General features: G+C 41.3%; 1 long non-coding RNA gene across 2 annotated transcripts; it reads right to left on the minus strand.

Annotated features, from left to right (window-relative positions):
* On the minus strand, positions 1,030 to 17,032 carry LOC106504720. Of its 2 annotated transcripts, none has more exons than XR_001298412.2 (4): positions 16,809 to 17,032; positions 4,348 to 4,428; positions 3,318 to 3,422; positions 1,030 to 2,103 (listed from the first exon to the last, which is right to left on the minus strand). It is a non-coding gene; the product is annotated as an uncharacterized LOC106504720 (long non-coding RNA). The 2 variants fall into 2 exon arrangements; XR_001298411.2 differs by having other exon boundaries at positions 3,318 to 3,425.

The following is a 19,164-nucleotide window of genomic DNA, read 5'->3' on the forward strand; positions in this document are numbered from 1 at the left end:
AATCAACAACTAGAGATTGAAATTTAATAACTTAAATAAAGTAGATCTAAACCGGAATAGATCACTCAAAGGAAGATGAGAATATTGCAGAGTATAGTGGGAAATTTACTTCAAAATATGTCCTTGTTCACTCTGAATCCCATGTCAGACATTAATATTTTTATTGTGCTTCTTGGACCTTTTTCTGCTGCTCAACTGCTGAGTGTTTTGTTTCTCCTGCCTAAATGAATTACTCTGAAACATCACCAAATTGTAACATGACAAAAAATTACCCAAGAAATATTTATCGAGAAATTAATCTTACTCTGTATTTTCCCATGAGGAGATACAGTTTTAGATTATTTGTAAAGTTTTGCAGTTATCCTTCTTTCTCTTCTGCACAAAGACCTCTTATACAATGATATGATATTTTGGATAAGATTTGTTAGGATATCAGATTAGATTTGTTAGGCTATCAACCAGCATTTTTCCTGTAATGCAGAGTTCTAATTCCTCCAGCCATTGCCTTCCATCAGGCTTCCTTTCCATACCTATTCTTGTAGCAGTTGATTTGCCTTAGCCAAATAATCCATGACAGCTTTCAAACATTCTCTTACTTGTCTGAGAAAGAGAAAGTGGGTGTAGAACAGCGTTTTTTTTCAAATTTTAGCAACTTTCAGATAATCTGAAGTGTTAATGAAAACACAGATTGCTGGACCAGCTTCACGGGTCTCTGGTGGGCCTGATGAGGTGCATATGTAACAGGCTACTGCTGATGATCCTGATCTGGACCCACCTTCCAGCATCATAGCTGTAGAGCACTGGGAAACTAGGGAGCTATACAACCAAGGGCTGCTGTGCCGTTCTCGGCGTTGTTGCAGGTTGTAACCATCACAGCTAACCCCCAACTGTAGGGTCTGTCACTTTGATTCCCTCTCCTCAAATATGAGAGATCTACTTTTTTATACTCACTTTTCAGATTGATTTTGATCTGCTTTGACCTGACATTTCTAGTGTGCCATCCTAGAAGGTCAAGTTCTTTTACTGGACTTTTTTTTTTTTTTTTTAATTTCTCAGGTATAGCTCAAAACATTAAAACTCTATTTCCAGGATTAACGTCGTCTTCCCCAGTGTGCTACAGCTTTACCAGAATAATTTATGGTCAAGTCCTCTCTGCCCTCACATCCTCCTTTCCCTACTCAAAGCCTCTGGAATAGATAAACAAAAATATGGAGTCTGGATAATTTTGTCTTTCCCACTCTCTGGGCTAACGCCCAGGTATGTAACTACTGTCTTATTAGCAAACAGAGAGAAGAATGACCTCTGTCCAGAAACAAAAGCAAAGTTACAGTTTTTCTTGAATTACCTATTGGTGCCTCGATTGCCCCCATATATGTCCTGGGTTATTTATTTAAGGAAACAATATATCTAAAAAGAGATCTACGAATATAACCAATGAATTATAGCATTTTATAATAGGAAAAATTGAGAACAAGCAAAATGTCCATCAAGGCAGCTTCCATCTGGAGGCTCCACTGTCCCCTAAATCTTAATAGAATCCACACAAAAAATATAAAAGGTAAGGAGAGAGGGCTTGTAGTCTAAAGCGGGGGATGGCAAACTTTGGCTGGTGGACCAAGTCTGGTTCACTGCCTGTTTGGGTGCACGTAACAAACTGCTTGTAAAACACATATAGCTATGTTTTTCCATTTTAAAATGGTTGGAAGAAAAAAAATCAATACGCTAGTAATATTTCATGACATGAAAATTTTATAAAATTAAATGTCAGGGTTCATAAACAAAGCATTGTCAGGACACAGCCCCACTCAGACATTTACGTATTGTCCAGAGCCTTTCTTTCTTTTTTTTTTTTTGTGCCCTAGTGACAGATTTGAGACATTCCCACAGAGACCCAGGATGACCCACCAAGTCTAAAATATTTCCTTATCTGGTCCTTTACAGAAGTTTGCTAACTTCTAGTCAAAGATGTGGAAATGGTTTGTAAACTAAGTAACCCAACTGTTTCTTTGCTGTTGAACTTCTCTCCCTTCCGTGTGGTTTCTTAGATCCACTTGGGGGCTACTGCTTACAGCATTTCCAAACTGACTTGACTGAGGAGCCCTCCTTTTGATGGAAGATTTCACACCGTACATATAAAAAAAAAAAAAAATCAGTTTAGGAAATGTTGTTCTGGAGCACAATGTGGGGACACAAATTTAAGAAAAAGTAATAAAGAGCTAATGATGCAATTTCAGATTGCTGGGACTGCCTTGCAAGCATCGCCCAGGGAAAAAGAGGGTTTGCCTTCTAAATGTCTCTCAAATTATATCCATGGGAAATACAGATGGCTCTTCCTTGGGTATATAACAATGAGGGAAAAAATCAACTTTGAGGAAAAAACCTTTTCTGTTAACGAAATAATCGCACCATCTCTGTTACAAAAAAGAAACAGTAATTCTAAATATAGATAAATGTCACAGGGAAAAAATGGCTATGTTGGCTCAGCAGAATGTTTTGCAAATGTCAATGCTAAAAACACTAAGCTTGAGCTATGTATAACTGCAATTCCTAAAAGCTTTGGAAAGTCAGTAATTGTTACGTAACAGCCATCACCATTTCGCTGGGGATTTTAAGAGGATCAGCCTGTTCGTTCCCAAATAACATATTCTCCTTGCGTGGAGTTTTAGCGACCTCTAGTGGCTGTCATGTTATAGTGCTTTCTGTTTTCTCAAACTCTCCGTAAAAAAAATTACAGAAATGTCATGCATTCTTTTCCAGATTCTAAATGTTAATCTTTTTATTTAACAAGTATTTGTTGAGTGTTTATCATGCTGTTGGCACTATTCTGAGCATCAGGAGAGAAAAGCACAAGGCGAAGAGTCAGATGATGGAGCCGTAGGGCAAATGCAGTGACTTAAAAAGCTGTTTTGATTCCTAACATATGATATCACTTATATGTGGAATCTATTATAAAAAAATGATACAAATAAACTTATTTACAAAACATAAAGAGACTCACAGACTTCAAAAACAAACTTATGGTTACCAGAGGGGACAGGCGGTGAGGAGGGATGGGCTGGGGGTTTGGGATTGGCATTTGCACACTGTGGTCTATGCAATGACTAGAGTTCTGCTGTATAGCACAGAGAACTCTACCCAGTATTCTGTGATAATCTATGTGGGAAAAGAATCTGAAAAAGAATGGTTATGTGTATGCCTGAGTCACTGAGTCATACAGCAGAAATTATCACATTATAAATCAACTATCCCACAAAACTTTTTAAAACGGGAGGGGAAAAAAAGCTGTATGACTCTGAACATGACTACTTTTGACTTACCTGATCCTTGGTCTTCTCACAGCATTGTTTTTTTGTTTGTTTGTTTTTCTTTTTAGGGCCATACCAGCAGCATATGGAGGTTCCCAGGCTGAATCAGAGCTACAGCTGCTGGAAAGAATTTTCTTGTTATTTAAAGAAGTTAAAAAAAAAGCCAAATCAAAAAAATCACAAAGTGATAACAGAATGAGGTGAAGCCAAATGAATTGTGTATGAGAAAAAAAAAATCACAATGCAATACGCTTAGGTTTCATTCTCTTAAAGTTTCTCTACTTTGCAGAAAACTAAGATTTTCTTCCACATAATAATTTGATTTTTGTTGCCACTTCAATTATATTTTGTATCATCTCAACATAGCTATTTTGAAATGTAATGATAAAGAAAAAATGTCCTATAATAACTAAGAATTTCTCCCTTTTCCCCTAAAAAAAATTTAAAAATTAAAAATTAAAAAAAAATTAAAAGAGGAGTTCCTGTCATGGCTCAGTGGTTAACGAATCCAACTAGGAACCATGAAGTTGTGGGTTCGATCCCTGGCCTTGCTCTGTGGGTTGAGGATCCGGCGTTGCCGTGAGCTGTGGTGTAGGTTGCAGACGCGGCTTGGATCCCGCGTTGCTATGGCTGTGGTGTAGGCCGGTGGCTACAGTTCCCATTAGACCCCTAGCCTGGGAACCTCCATATGCCATGGGAGCGGCCCTACAAAAGGCAAAAAGACCAAAAAAATAAAACAAAATAAAAGATTTATGGGAAGCAACCTCCCCACCCCTTTTGGAGGCGCTGTTCTTGCATTTGCATGTGACACCTGGAGTTTCTGCAGCTGTCTGTGACTGTGAGAGGAGACATTGATGACACCCTGAAGGTGGCACAGCAGACAGGTAGAAAGCATCTGAGAGCTTGAGATCAGAGTTAAACTTTGGCTTTGCCAACCTCAGAACTATCTACCGTTGGACTTCTTGTAACGTGAGATATGAAGCACATTGTTTTTTAAGCCATTTTTAGTTGAGAACTCTGTTACGTGCAGCTGAAGTGTTACACATCCCATAAGGTGTTGCCACTCTCAAGGTCTCTAGGCTTCAAAATGTCTGGACTTGGTGGATTCCTTTCTTTGAATCATCTACAAAACATACTCAGAGAGTTATAGTTAAACCTAATCTATCCCATCGTTTTCTTACTAGTGGAGCAACAGACAAAAGGGGAAATTTTATGAAGGAGAAGATACTAGTAAAATATCTGTTGGATGAGGATGACATCGCCCAGCCTTTGCTTTTGTGAAAAGGCGCGCAGTTCCTATTTCCTGCCACGATGTACCAGGCATAGAGGCTGTTACTTCTACCCACATATAGGCTCATTGAGAGAATTAGATGGAAACGTGAGTCTGAAACCTCGATTCTCACTGGGTAAGGGTTTCCCTCTTTTCCTGCTCTCTACCAACTTATACCCTCTCATCCATCAAACCTCATGGAGAACTCACCTTCTCACACGAGCTCTCCCCAGATTAAACTGATCGGTTCGTTTGGGTCCCCTTGGCACTCAAGACTAGGGTCTGAGTTTAGGTACCACTGCTAAGTTTTCTGCTGCATGTGGGCCTATGCCACTCTCTAGTCTCACACCAGGATTGCAGAGAAGTCAAGCAAGGCAGAGATGTCAGCCTCCGCTTCCTTGTGAGTATGGGCGTTCTCTGACTCCTCCACCCTATCCACCCCCCAACATTTAGCCTTCAGACCTAAACATAGTCCACTGCCCAATGATTGCCAAGAACCGCCTGCCTTAGCGACCCTGCTAACACAACAGTGCCGAGCTCCACAGACCGGCTGAGGACAGTGACCTGGCTCTTTAATATGCAGGCTGCGAAGTTCCTCTTTTGCTTTATAAAAGCCACTTCCTCTCCCCGAGTGGGGAGGATCTGGTTACTTGTGCGGGGAGAAGCTGGAGTGGGGCCAGAGAGCTGATAGCACTATCACCCGGAAACAGAGTCCTGCTCCATGTCAACAGTCAGGACAGACCTTCCCTTGTCATGTACTTGCTGGACATTCTTGAAATGACTCATGTAATAGCCAAAGACTGAATAAGTGCCTTTTATGTGCCTGGAACCGTTCTAAGTGCTTTTGCGGTGCTTGAATAATTTAGTCACAATTTTTGCATTTAACCATCACAGCACATTGAGGAGATAGGTATGATAATGATCTCTGTTTTCCTTCTGGGGAAACAGAGGCACAGAGACATGAGGAAACCTGCCCAGGGCCAGGTGACCAGTAAGTGGCTGATCTGGGTGTCAACCTGGGACGACCTCACTCCAGAGCCTGCACGCTTCCCCACGCATGAAGCCACTGTGAGTGCTTGGTGCCACTGCTCCCCCCATTCATGCCTGATCTGTTCAAAAGGCATGGATGAGCACCTACTGTGTGCAAAGAGCAGGTGGGTTGAAGACACGTTAGACACCATCTCTGCTGTAAGCAACACCACCGTCCAGTTGGGAAACCAATTGAAAAATAGGTAAGGGAGACCCTGCATCTTCCAGACTGGTCTTAATAGGCTGTCAATCACCTGTCCACCATCTTCTATTGCAATAGGTCAGGGCTCAATGAAGATTTTTTTTTTTTTTTTTTTTTTACAATATTTCCTTGCTGGATATATTAGTTTGTCAGAGCTCCCAAAACAGAGACTGGATGGCTTTCAACAACAGAAGTTTATCTTCTCACAGTTCTGGGAGCTAGAAGTTCAAAGTTAAGGGGTCAGCAAGGCTGGTTTCTTCTGAGGACTCTCTCTTTGGCTTATAGACAGCTGTCCTCACCCTGTGTCTCCCCGTGGTCTTCCCTCCATGCCCATGGCCAAACATCCTCTTCTTAGAAGGACACCAGTCCAATTGGCTTAGGGCTCAATCTAAAGACCTCATTTTAACTTAGTTACCCCTTTTTGGTACCTTTTTTTTAAATCAAAATATAGTTAATTTACAATGTTGTGCCAATTTCTGCTGCACAGCCAAGTGACCCAGTTATATGAATATACACATTCTTTCCCTCATATCATCCCCCGTCCTGGCCTATCCCAAGACTAGACCCAGTTCCCCGTGCTGTACGGTAGGATCTCATTGCCCATCCATTCTAAATGTTACCTACCTCTTTAAAGAGCCTTTTTCCAAATAGTCACCTTCCTAGGTACTGGGGGTTAGAACTCCAATATCTGAATTTGAGGGGGCTATAACTCAGCCCATTGCAATGTATTAACTTCCCCTTTCTACCAACTTCTCCAAAAAGGACTCTGACATCTTTAATGACTGTAAACCTCCAGCACTTGTAAGAATTAAAAACCTTTCTCGCTTGAGGCAGGGAAAGAAGCACATAATTATGTGTACTGCAAGCAAAGTGTGTAATTAAGAAGTTGTAAATGACTCCTGAGGACAAGCTTTTGGTTATGCAAAGACACTACCTAGAATCGCTTTCATAGGCTGATTCAACATTCTTCTCATCACAAGATATTACACATATGTGTACCTCGAAATGAAGTTTATCCTAATCACAAAAAAATAGGTCCAATTTTCCCTTTTTATCTCCCAGAGGTGGTTAGTATATCTCAAACATCTTCTGGGGCAGGATAACATGAAAAGTTGGTCCTTAGAATGAGGATAAAGTAAACAAAAGGGTTGAGAAGATCTTATTCAATGATTCATAGTAAGACCCATTATCCATTTTAGTGAAATCAAGGGCAGGGCTTCCTGTGGGTGAACTTCACCATTTTTAATATAGATAAATAACACAATTATGATAAATACAAATAAATATATATTATATAATATATAAACAGTATGTGACATAATTAATAAAATACATAATCTATAAATAACATATACTATAATAAAAAAGAAATAAAAAGATAGCACTTTGTAATTTACAGTGTGGGTGGGGTTTTTTTGGCTGTAGGTATCCAATTTATTTATTTAACTTCTAGGAGTATAATTGACTCATAATGTTGTGTTCATTTCAGGTGTACAGCAAAGTGAATCGGTCACGTATATAAATATATCCATTCTTTTTTCCCATGAAGTTTATTACAAACTATCAAGTAGATTTTCTGCAATGTGTTATATTAAAGTGATAGTATCATGTCACAGGCTGAAATAATATTCAGATAGTCCACACTCATTTTTCAAGAGGTTAGAATAGTCCTTCCCAGCACTGGTATTTAGCTACATTCATCTCAAAACCCATACCTTTGAAAAGGAATTCTCACATTTTCTTTTCATATGACTGGACAAAATTCCACAGTAGGTGTTTATTTAATCCACCCTCCAGGGACTCAGGCAATATTACTGAATTCCTATGTGAATGTCATCCTGGCATTCTCTTACCCACTGGAGAATCCTTGTGGCATAATCTAATTCCCTAATAAAACTTCATAGCTCAAACTTTCATGTATGTCGAATGATTCATAGCAACTGTTCCCAAATCGCTTGAGAGGGTTTAACAGATTGCTTAAAACCCATCGTTAGAGGAAGTTACAATTTTATCACTTTTACTAAACTACATATATTCTTTAGTCATAAATGAAAGGTTTGTAAACGAACACAAGGCAGACTTAACATCTTGAATTTTTCCAAGAATTCAGTATTTGCCAATAATATCTCCCTGTGGAATCCATCAGAACAGCTTTTCATTTCTAAATGAAATTTAAAGCTGGTGTACTAAAGTCATTTTCCATGAAGAATTTTATTTTATCATAGGAACACATTTCCTTCCTGGAGGAATTTCAAATTGTTTGTAAATACAAATGTTATAAAGATTAAGAACATCATTTCCTTACCCATAAAATCCAGGCAACTTGGCAAACAAGGAATCACAGAAGAATTTAAAAAAAAAAAAAAAACCAACCAAACAAAAAAAATCCCTGCCATAACGCCAGAATTGTTCTATTCTATTTTAAGGTAAAATGTTAGAATAGATGATACTTAAGTTCCTCCTAACTCTAATATTCTTGCAATTTTCTGATTCCTCTAGATTATTACCACCCTGGCCAGAACAATGTATTTCAAAGTGTAAAGTGTAATAATAATACAAATCTCTTTTAAAGGAAAACATTTCTTTAGCTCCCAGTGTTGACTTAAATAACTTTCATAATATTACTTAAATAGGTTCAAACACAAAACTAGGTTTATTCGTACAATTCCTATACAACTATTTATAAACAAAACTTATTTCCTAGTCAAATAGTACAAAAATTTAATTGAAAATAATTGATTCGTTCATTCATCCCAGAATTGTTTATTGCGTATATACCATATACCAGGACCTAACGGTGGGGATGGGGGGGAAATGGAGCTAGAGCAGTAGAGAGCGCAGATGAAAATCCTTGCCCCCTAGGAATTTACATTCTTGTAAGGGAGAGAAAGGACCAAAAAAACAAGAAACACAAGTCAACTAGATACTAGGTTAAAAGGAAATAAGTTGGGGGCAAAGAATAGGAAAGGAAGTGGTAAGAGGAGGAGTGTCCGTTTTGAGAATGATCAGAGGAGCAAAGATTTGAACGAGGTTGGAAGGAGGCGAAGGGATGAGCCATGTGGGTACCCTGAAGAGCAGCTTTCCAGGGGGAACAGCCAGTGCTGAAGCCCTGCAGCGAGAGCACATGTGAGCTGTCTTGGAACAGCAGGGAGACGGGTATGGCTGGAGTAAAGGGACCAAAGATGATGGTAAAGGGACACTGAGGACAGGGATGCAAGATGTTGAGGGGGGACCCAGTCCTGAAGGGCTACATGGACTCTTCTCAAAGCTTTGCTGTTTACCCTAAATGGGATGGAGTGCCCCTGGGGGCTTTGGGGCAAAGGAGTGGCTCCACTGTGATGAACAGGATTACACGAGCCTCCCTCTCAACTGTGCAAAAGCTTAGGGAGGCCAGTTGCCCCCTGCAGGGGCAGTTTCATTCAAGGAGGAAATAATAGCTGGCCCCAGTCTAATTACTTCGGCCAAGATGGCTTGGGACTTTTGTTTGTTTGTTTGTTTGTGTTTTTTAATTATACTTGTTTACAATGTTCTGTCAATTTCTGCTGTATAGCAAAGTGACGGCCATACATATATATACACATTCTTTTTCTCACATTATCCTCCATCATGTTTCCTCACAAGTGATTAGATAAAGTTCCCTGTGCTCTACAGCAGGATCTCATTGCTTCTCCACTCCAAACAAGACAGCCAGATTTTCATCAAAATCCCTTTTCTCTACTTTGTGGACACAGAGTTAAATTGCCCCCTTTCCCAATCTTTCTTAATGTCTGATGAGGCCCTGTTACTGAGTTCGAGGTGATGGAATGTGATTTGAACTTCTGTCCAGCACAGGTGCATAGAAATGTTCTACGTAATTTTTAACACTCACTCTTCCTAATCTGCAGGCCAGACACAGAAACCTCAGAATAATACTTTAAAGCCCAGGGGATGATGGAGCCACATTATGAAAAGTCATTGAATGGCCATATGGAAGGCTGCCTGCCAAGCAGGAATGTCCTTATCGAACGTCAAATGAGCAAGAAATAAACTTTTGCCGATTTAGGCTACTGAGACTTTCGGGTTGGTTTGTCGGTGAAACAGCATTACTTATCATAAAAATTACAGTCAAATTCTCCAAAGAGCTTTTATCAATTAGATTGCCTCCATCCATCTGGATCTTTGTCTCTATCCCAACTTGTTCTAATCTTGGAAGTTAAAAGAGGATGTTATTTATCGAGGCCTTAAACCTCTAACAGATTGTATAATTCTCTTGGCTTAGGTCATACAGTTGCCTTGCATGGGATGTAAGATCGACAAGACAGTTTTCAGCAGGGCCACTTGGTGGGTTTCCTATCTAACTAAGAGTGCTCCAATTCGGCTAACGTTCAATGGCAACTTTGTGTAGGGAGCAGTGTTAGTCTCATCCCAAATGTTGACTTTTTCGAACCTTCAGTTACACCCTCAACAAATTTTTCCATATGCCATATTCCTCATAATTCCAGAAACTGTTGCATATCATTCTAGGGAGCAGCCTACTTTCATAGATGCAAAGATGCCCTAGCCCATCCTTTTAGGATAGTTGATTCGTATTGTGAGATCATGCTCACCTGCTGACCCCTTTTCCTAAAGAATAAAATTAAAATTCTCTGAATGATACTGTGAATATTTCTTAAATTAAGCAATTTTTATCACATAATATCATATAATAATACAAGGAATGTTTTACCTGCAGACATTTTTTTTCCTTCCCAAGAAAATAGGGTCCAGGTCCCTATCATTTGGGTCTATAATGTGCCATGAATCTAAAAATTACTTTGACTGTGTCAACAGGACCAGCCCTACAAATGGCTCATTAAATGTGCACCCTTAAGTAATACAGTCAACCCCATTGCTGGTTAGATCATATCTCCTTTTCCTGAGTCCTAGGAAGAGTTAACTAGCAAAGTTAAGCTCTCCCTTCTAATGCATCAGTAAAAGGGACCACTGAGAAGCTGGTTATGTCCCAATGAGCAGTAGGTGGAAGGCAGTGGGACACTGAAAATCTCTGAACCCTGGGAACCCACTGAGGCAGCGATGGTTGATGTTACACACATCCTGACACAGTGATACCTAAAGATACAACTTGGCTCCTCGAAATCTCCACAGGATATAAAGGTTGGGAACCTGAACCATGTTAGAACCTCAGCATTGCATCTGCCTATGTTGTGGGCACAGCACTAAAAAAAAAGACCAAAAAAAAAGGAAAGAAAAGAAAAGAAAAAGAAAAATAGTAATGCCAGGAGTTCCTGCTCTGGCACTGTGGGTTAAGGATCCAGCATCGCCACAGCTGTGGTATAGTTTGCAGGTGTGGCTCAGATTTGATCCCTGGCTCAGGAACTTCCACATGCCATGGGTGCAGCCACCTCCCCCCAAAAAAAGGAATGTTGTCATCTTGCAACAGGGCCATGTGATGACTATAATTTGATGGACAGTTAGAAATTAGTACCAAAAGTAAAGTACAGTCTGTTTTCTCTCTGCGGGTTGGTTGAATCTGTAAATTCGAAAATCACAGGTATGGAGGACCACCTGTATTCACTGTTCTACATCACTTCATAGAAGGGACTTGGGGCATCTGTATATTTTAATCTGGCAGGGGGTCCTGGAACCAGTCCCCTGGGGATCCGGAGGGATGACTGGAAGCCAAAATGCGTGATGAGTCATCTCAAAGTCTGACCTAAATAGCAAATTTGGCACAGAGCTGGGATTAAAACCCTGACACCTGTTCCTTTCAGTCTTAAGTCTGTCTCCCTCAATTGTGGAGCTTGCTCTATACTAGCCCAGTGGGAAGAGGCTTCCTTGTAACAGGGAAATTGTGCATCAAAGCATCCTTCTAAACAGCCAGCTGTAAAGGGGCAGGGGGAGGGCCTGGATTCTCTCCCCTCTGTTTTTTGTTTTGTTTTGTTTTGTTTTGTTTTTTCTTTTTAGGGCTGCCCCCATAGCATGGATGTTCCCAGGCTAGGGGTCAAATTGGAGCTGTAGCCGCTGGCCTACACCACAGCCACAGCAACGTCAGATTTGAGCCACATCTGCAAGCTACACCACAGCCCATGGCAGTGCTGGATCCTTGACCCACTGAGCAAGGCCAGGGATCGAACTTTCATCCTGCATCCTCATGGATGCTAGTCAGAGCAGTATCTGCTGAGCCACGACAGGAACTCGCCCTCTGGTAATTTTGACAAAGCACAGTACAAAGCTGGTTGCAACCAGAGCTGTTATGGTCACTCAGTATGCAATTCTCTGAATATCTTCACCTGTAAATACCTCCTCCCTTTTCTGGTGAAAGGGGACAAGGTGATCTTAAAAAGGACAGAAAAAGAAAAGAAGCCAATTTTTTTTAATGTACCCAGTGATTATGGATCCAGCATTGCTGCAGCTGTGGCATATAGGTTGTAGCTTCAGCTCAGATTCGATTCCTGGACTGGAATTTCCATATGCCAAGAGTGCTGCCAAAAAAATTTTTTTTAAAAAAGTTTAAAAAAATGTACCCAATGAAAAGAAATAGTTATGAATACAAATTGAACAACTACGTGAGGAAACAAAAAAAAAAAAAAGAAAGAAAGAAAGAAAAAGAAAAAAGGTATATGCGATCCAAAAAAAAAAAAAAAACAAAAAAACTTTTCCATTGGTTTTGGCTTAAGTCTCAAGTGAGTTTTTCTAGACTGGCTTTCCATATCTAGTCGCTCAAAAGAAATTCATGACATAAAGTTCTTTGGAGGGGGATGTGGTTAATAAGAAAGGCAAAGAAGCCCAACTTAAATGTCCAAGTGGTATCAAAGACTAAAATAAGTAGAACTCACTTGATCATTCGAAGGAGCAAAAAAGAAAAAGAAAAGTTACTTTTAGCAAAGTATCATATTCTGAAATTTGAGGAGTTAGGAAAGGAACAAAGAGCAGAAAGAAATGAATATCATCCGTTTCACACACCTTTTCCAAAAAAATAACCCTTACCTATAAGCTTCCATTTCCATCTGCTGTGCTTGTGCCAGAAATTACAAAGATTGTTGGACTCTGAAAGTTCTACTTTGCCTGGAGAGCTAGTACACGGTCTCAGAGAAGCAATACAGCCCATCAGTTAGCGTGGTAAATTGGCTGTGAAAGAGCAAATGAGGTAAAAGTGTCTTGGGGGAGCTGAAGTGAACAAAGGAATTAGCCAGAGGCAAATGGGCCCCTGCCATTCTCTGCCAGGGGCTGCTGCTTTTTATTTCTGACGTGGATGAATACCTATAGGATGCATGCGTTTAAATCAAAACTGTCTCTACCATTTATGAAAATGAGAATACCTCCTTACACCCAAGAGCCCTGGGGACACCTGCTCGTTGTAGCCTGGGTAGAGAGAATTCCCGGTCAGAGGGGGATTCAACACTAAGCTGACTTCTAGTGATATTTCAAAACCAAACACTTCAGCGAGCTCGCTTTACTCTGGGGCCTGGTATATTAAGTAAGGCCAACCTTTGGAAAAGCAATTTTTTTGGGTATCTCAAGGCACCTTGAACCTAACATAGTCAAAACTCAAGATTCTTACTCCATCCAGCTCCTCCTGCAATCTCTCTCTCTCAGAAAAGGACCACTCCATTCTGAAACTGAAAACACTTCTGACTTGAACACAGCCTAAACCCAGATTGAGACTGGAACCGGCTTTTTTAATTAGAATTACTCTTCTGGTGTCCGGACTTACTGAGGCTCAGGTTCTTTTTGCCTCAGGGCAGAAGGAATTCAGTGTGGGACAAAGTGATAGGCAAGGAATAGATTTATTAAGACACGTGTGAGAGATGCAAGCAAGCTGGTGAGGAGGCTTGGCCCCAAGCCTTAGGTGGGGTATATTGTTATAACCCAAGGAAAGTAGGGGAGTGGGAAAAGACTGCCTTCTTTCTAGTGCTCAAGTATACATCTGGCTTACATCACTAGCTCCTCTTTTGTATCAGGTGAGAGAGAATTTGACCTTATGGGGTCCAACGAGGACTGTCCTCGTGCTTATTCAAATCAGCAGAAGGGCGGTAACATACGCTAAAATACATTGAATTGACTCAGGTGTCCATATAATGGGGGTCTCCTACTTTGGAAGGTCATCTTTCCCTTAAATTCCTGTCCTTGATCCTAAGGATCATTATTTTGCTGAACTTGAATGCAGGCCCCATTTCACCTTTCACTTAATGATCTAAGGCATATCTCATGCTTTTGTTTAGGGTTTTATAAATATTTATGGTTTTCTTTAGGGTTTTATAAGCCTGCTTTGTTCCACGATGGACTTATGGTTTTCTTAAAGTTAAGCGTTCGTTAACTCACAGTGGTCTCCCAAAGATCCCTAGGTTTCCCTCTCTATCTATGGGCTCCTGCTGGGACTTCCACAACTACCTGTGTAACTATCCTGTTCTATCCCTATCAATTCTACCAGTTGTTTAGACTCCAAACTGCAGAGTCCTTCTGGAATCCTCTCTTTCTTTCATATCCTGTTTCAAACACACCAGAGAATACTGTCTGTTCCATCCTCAAAATACAGCGAGGATCCAATCACTCCTCAGCTCACGGCCACCGTCATGGCCTCGGTCGCCATCCTCTGTTTCCAAGTTATAGTGATAGCTCCTGTTGCTCTCCTTGTGTCCATACTGGCTCTGTTGCTGAAACTCAGCCTCTGTCCACCAGTGCCAAATAGAAGCTTGGAGACAAAGTTTTGGGGGAAAGAGGAAGAAAAAAGAAAGCTTTATTTCTTGGCCAAGCAAAGGAGGCCATAGGAGGCTACCACACTAAAGACTGTGCCCTCCTCTGGGAGGTAGTCTCACAGCTTTGGAGTGGAAAATAGGGCCACAGATAAGGCTCCTGGTAGATGCAAGTTCTCATTCTCCTTCACTCTTCTTCAAAGTTGGTCTTTAGTGGCCCTGGGACTGGCTCTGGTGGTCTCTTACTTTCTGGAATGAAGAATGCTTCATCAAGTAGTTAATATCTTCCATTCATTGAGGGTTTTGGTTCTGCAGAAGAGCTCAAAGATATTGTTATGTGTATCCCTTGAGGAGGAACCAGGACCCCACCCCAAGGCTGCACTATTGTTTCTGGACTGCTCCTCCCTTGTCTCCGCATCCCTTCCCTTCCCTGATTAGCAACTGTTTGAACCTGCCCTTTGGAACCCAAGGAAGGTCAAGGAGGCTGAATGAAGGTCAATGGAGCCTTTTTCCTAAAACAAGAAATGGGGGACACAGAAAGGCTTTTCTGCCCAGGAGCCCCACAGGGCCCTGCTTGGTTTCAGCTCCAATACTGTCAGAATAAACTTTTAAACATGCATAGTCTGCATGTCAGACTATGTCACTTCCCTGCTTCAAACTCTCCAAAGGTTTTTCCTGTCACTCAGAATAAAATCCAAAGAGTTGATCTGCCTCTCGTCTCTCTGATCTCACTTCCTCTATTCTTCCTTCCTCTCACTTCTCTCCATCCTTATCTGTTTCTGCACCATTCTCCAGACACATCAAATAACAATCTCGCCTCAGGGCTATTGTACTTATGGGGCCCCGTTCCTAGTAAAACTAGCTGCCCCCCCCCCACATGGATCCTTTACTTCTTTCTGGATTCGGTTCAAAATTCACCTTATGGAAGCAGCTGATCTAGATGTAAAATTACACCTTCTATAAAATAGGTCACTCTTCCTCATTGTGCTGCCTTTTTCCTGGCATAATCGACAACTTAAAATGTTGCTTTCTCCCACCCCAAAATGTCAGTTCTATGTACCTTATCTGTTTGATTCCCTACTGGATACCACTAACCCACTAACCACTAACCCAGCTCAGTGGTTCAGGTAGCGCTATCGGATAAAAGGAACAAAAAGAATGTTGTGCTCCGGGAGAATCACCAGCACAAGGCTGGAAACAAATTAATACCCCTCTGCAAGGTAGAATTTTTATTTTGTCATGAATTGGATTTCAGTTACTCTGAAATAGTAGCTAATGGAAATCAAGATCTTAGAGATTACCATTCTCTTTTTTTTTTTTTTTTTTTTTTTTTGCTTTTTAGGGCCGCACTCGCGGCATATGGAGGTTCCCGGGCCAGGGGTCTAATTGGAGCTACAGCTGCTGGCCTACACCGCAGCCACAGCAATATCGGATCCTTAACCCACTGAGCGAGGCCAGGGATCGAACCCACAACCTAATGGTTTCCAGTCGGATGTGTTTCCACTGTGCCACGACAGGAACTCCCAAGATTACCATTATTCTTGTTGGAACCATTTAAGAGCAATGTTCAGACAGAATGTTCATCATTACTAAACACTTCAGCTACTCCCCAGCACACACACAAGGACATTCTTCTACACAGCTACACTATACACATCCAAATTGCTGGACTTCAAGGCCCCTTTAGGAGACTGAACTCAATGCTTCTGGCCAAGACAGGAATTACCAGACCCTTATCATCGCCCCACCAGTCTCATTTTAATGCCCCTTCTCCCACCTTTAGCAACCTGGTCTACTCCTTCCTGCCTCCTACTGGGACAAGTATGGGGCCCACTTCTCACCTCACTCCTATAGAACCCTTATCAGCCCCCAACCAACCAGCAAGTGTATCTAAAGACCCTCTTTCCCCAACTAATCAGCAGGTCAGCAAGTGTATCATAAGATCTCTCCTCTCCCTGAGCTATAAAAACAGATACAACCATGCACCAGGGGTCGGCTCTTCCTGATTGTCGGGAATTCATCCTGCTGTGTTAGCAGTGCCCCTTCTCTTATCTCAAGAAACTCCTCTTTCTTTTCACCTTGCCATGCTGGAAAATTCTTTTTTCTGACCTGGGCGCACAGACCATGACACAAATCAGGAAATCGGCACTTGTAGGACACTCCCATCTAATCAACAGACTCCATTCAATTTTGGACACGTGTTTGTTTTCCTGTCTGGTCCAGGAGCCAACCCAGGATTGTTTATTGCATTTAGTTGTCATGCCTCTTAAGACCAATTGATTTTTCTTTCTCTGTCTCATGTAAACTTAAGAGTTTTAAAGAGTACAGACCTTTCATTTTGTAAGATGCTTCTCACCCTGTGTCCATCCAATGTTTCTCCACGTCCACACTCATTCTTAGCAGGATGTAACAGGAAAGATGCCGTGCTCTGCTCAGCACATCACATCATTGACACCAAGCAGGACCCTGTGCGACTCCAAGATCCAAATCCTTTCTGTGTCCCCCATTTCTTGTTTGTAGGAAATAGGCTTCATTCAGCTTCCTTGACCTTCCCTGAGCTCCAAACGTTGTTCAAACAGTTGCTGATCAGGGAAGGGAGGGAAAGCAGAAATGAGGAAGGGGCAGTCAAGAAATAGTGCAGCCTTAGGGTGCATTCTTTGTTCCTCCTCCAGGAATATATATAACAATATCTTTGAGTCCTTCTGCTGGATCTAAGGCCTTCATCCAGGAAGAATGGTAATTTCAGGCTGAGCACAGGATTCCTAGAGTACCAACTGTTCCCTAACCACCAACCAATCAGAAGAAAGACACACACCCTGTAGCCCTCATCCCAAATTTTGCCTTTAAAATTTCTCATCCCAAACCATCAGGGAGTTCAGGGTTTTTTAGTTTGAGCCACCCATTCTTCGTGCTTGGCCCTGCAATAAATCTTTCTCTGTTTCAAACTCCGATGTTTCAGTTTGTTTGGCCTCACTCTGTGCAGGGCACATGGACTTTTGTTTGGCGGCACCTGATATGATTTGATCCCTTCCTGGTGATGTTTATCTTGATCACCTGGCCAATTGGGTGTCTTCCAGGGTTCTCTTCAAAGAAGTCTCCTTTTCCCCCCTGTAATCAATAAGAATTTTTTGGAAGATACTTTAAGACTAGGTTAATATCCTGCTTTGGCTCAAACATCCACCCACCAGCTTTAACATCCACTGAGGACCTGCCAGAATCAACCAACATGGCCAAATGGTGACTTAACTATTTCCATCAACCATAAAAGAAGAGCTGTCCCTTATTTTTCATTTATTTATTTACTCCATCATTATTTATCCATTTATATTAGCATACATTCATGGACTACTGTTCTATCCAACAGGTTGTAATCACTTACTATCATTATTTATTTTGGTGGTCTATTTATCCCAGATTTGACCAGTAGGAGCTCTTTCCAGCTGGCTCATGTGTCCTTTTTGCATATTTCCATCATGCTTTGAGCACTTCTTACAAGAGTTTCCAAGATCACTTCATACTTTCCCAACCCAAGCCCTAGAATCAGCCCTGGTTCCATTTAATGGAGAAGAGTACTTAGAAACCTAGATCTTCTGGCCACCCACTGTGCCCATTTTTTTCTAGCTTCTGAATGACAATAGCTCTGCGGTATATATATCATGATTTCACACTCATTTTGGATCCAATCTAACACCTCGAGGTTTTTAATAGCTTTCTATCATTCCATATTTGAATTTCCTTCTCCAGCACTAAGAAATCCAGCTCCCACGATATTTAATATTTCACTTATTTGCCCAGTGCCCCTGTAATTAATCAGTCTCCCAAGCAGGATGGAGATCAAGAATCTCCTTGATCCTTCCATCTCTTCAGCCTCTAACTTTTCCAAGGGAAGGAAAGGGCAGGGATAGTCATGCATTCTTAATGACACAGGTTCACCAAGTTTTGTGGCTGGAAGAAAATCACTAAGAGATAGAGAGATATGGGGAACCACTTTGGTTTGTGAGGCATCTGTACAAAACCTCACTGGGCTTTTTTAGGCAAAGGACACTTCCCTCAGATCTCTGGTGGTTCAGAAACGAGCAGCCAGGCAGTCTCCACTTTTACCTTCTTGGTTTTAGGCACTATAAAAAGCACTGTCCCAATTGCCTAGAAGCCTATTTTCTAAAATGACTAAGTTTAGGGAAACACACAAATCCAGCACATCCAATACCATAGGGACAAATTCCTCTAAGTGGTTCTTCTTGTGCCTGCTTCTAATTTGGGTACAGCTGGGAGTCTTTGCTCTCCCCTAACAGCTACCAGCTATTTGTACTGCTGCTGGAAAAAGAGCAGTTGTGCTGATGGACAGCCATTAACAGATTTCTGTAAACACACTAAAGTCCTGGGGAAAAGGTGGACGTTTGTTTTCATCATGAAGTGGGTCCTCGGAGTGCTCTGTGCCAGCTGGGAAGTAAAATGTGGGTGATTATGAACCATCAAGCAAATTGTTTTCGAGACTACAGGGCAGGTATCTCAAGCTAAGGAACATGACCGTGTGAAAAGATAACAACCAGTCAAACATTAGTTGGTAAAGACCTATGCTACATCACAGTTTTAAGAACACTACTCTAGAGGGGCTGTACGCTCTGTTGACTAGTTGTGATCTCTATGCCAGACTAGACAATACACTGTAGACAATAATAACCCAAA

This window comes from Sus scrofa, chromosome 8 (assembly GCF_000003025.6).
Source record: "Sus scrofa isolate TJ Tabasco breed Duroc chromosome 8, Sscrofa11.1, whole genome shotgun sequence".
In the NCBI taxonomy this organism is placed as follows: Eukaryota; Metazoa; Chordata; class Mammalia; order Artiodactyla; family Suidae; genus Sus; species Sus scrofa.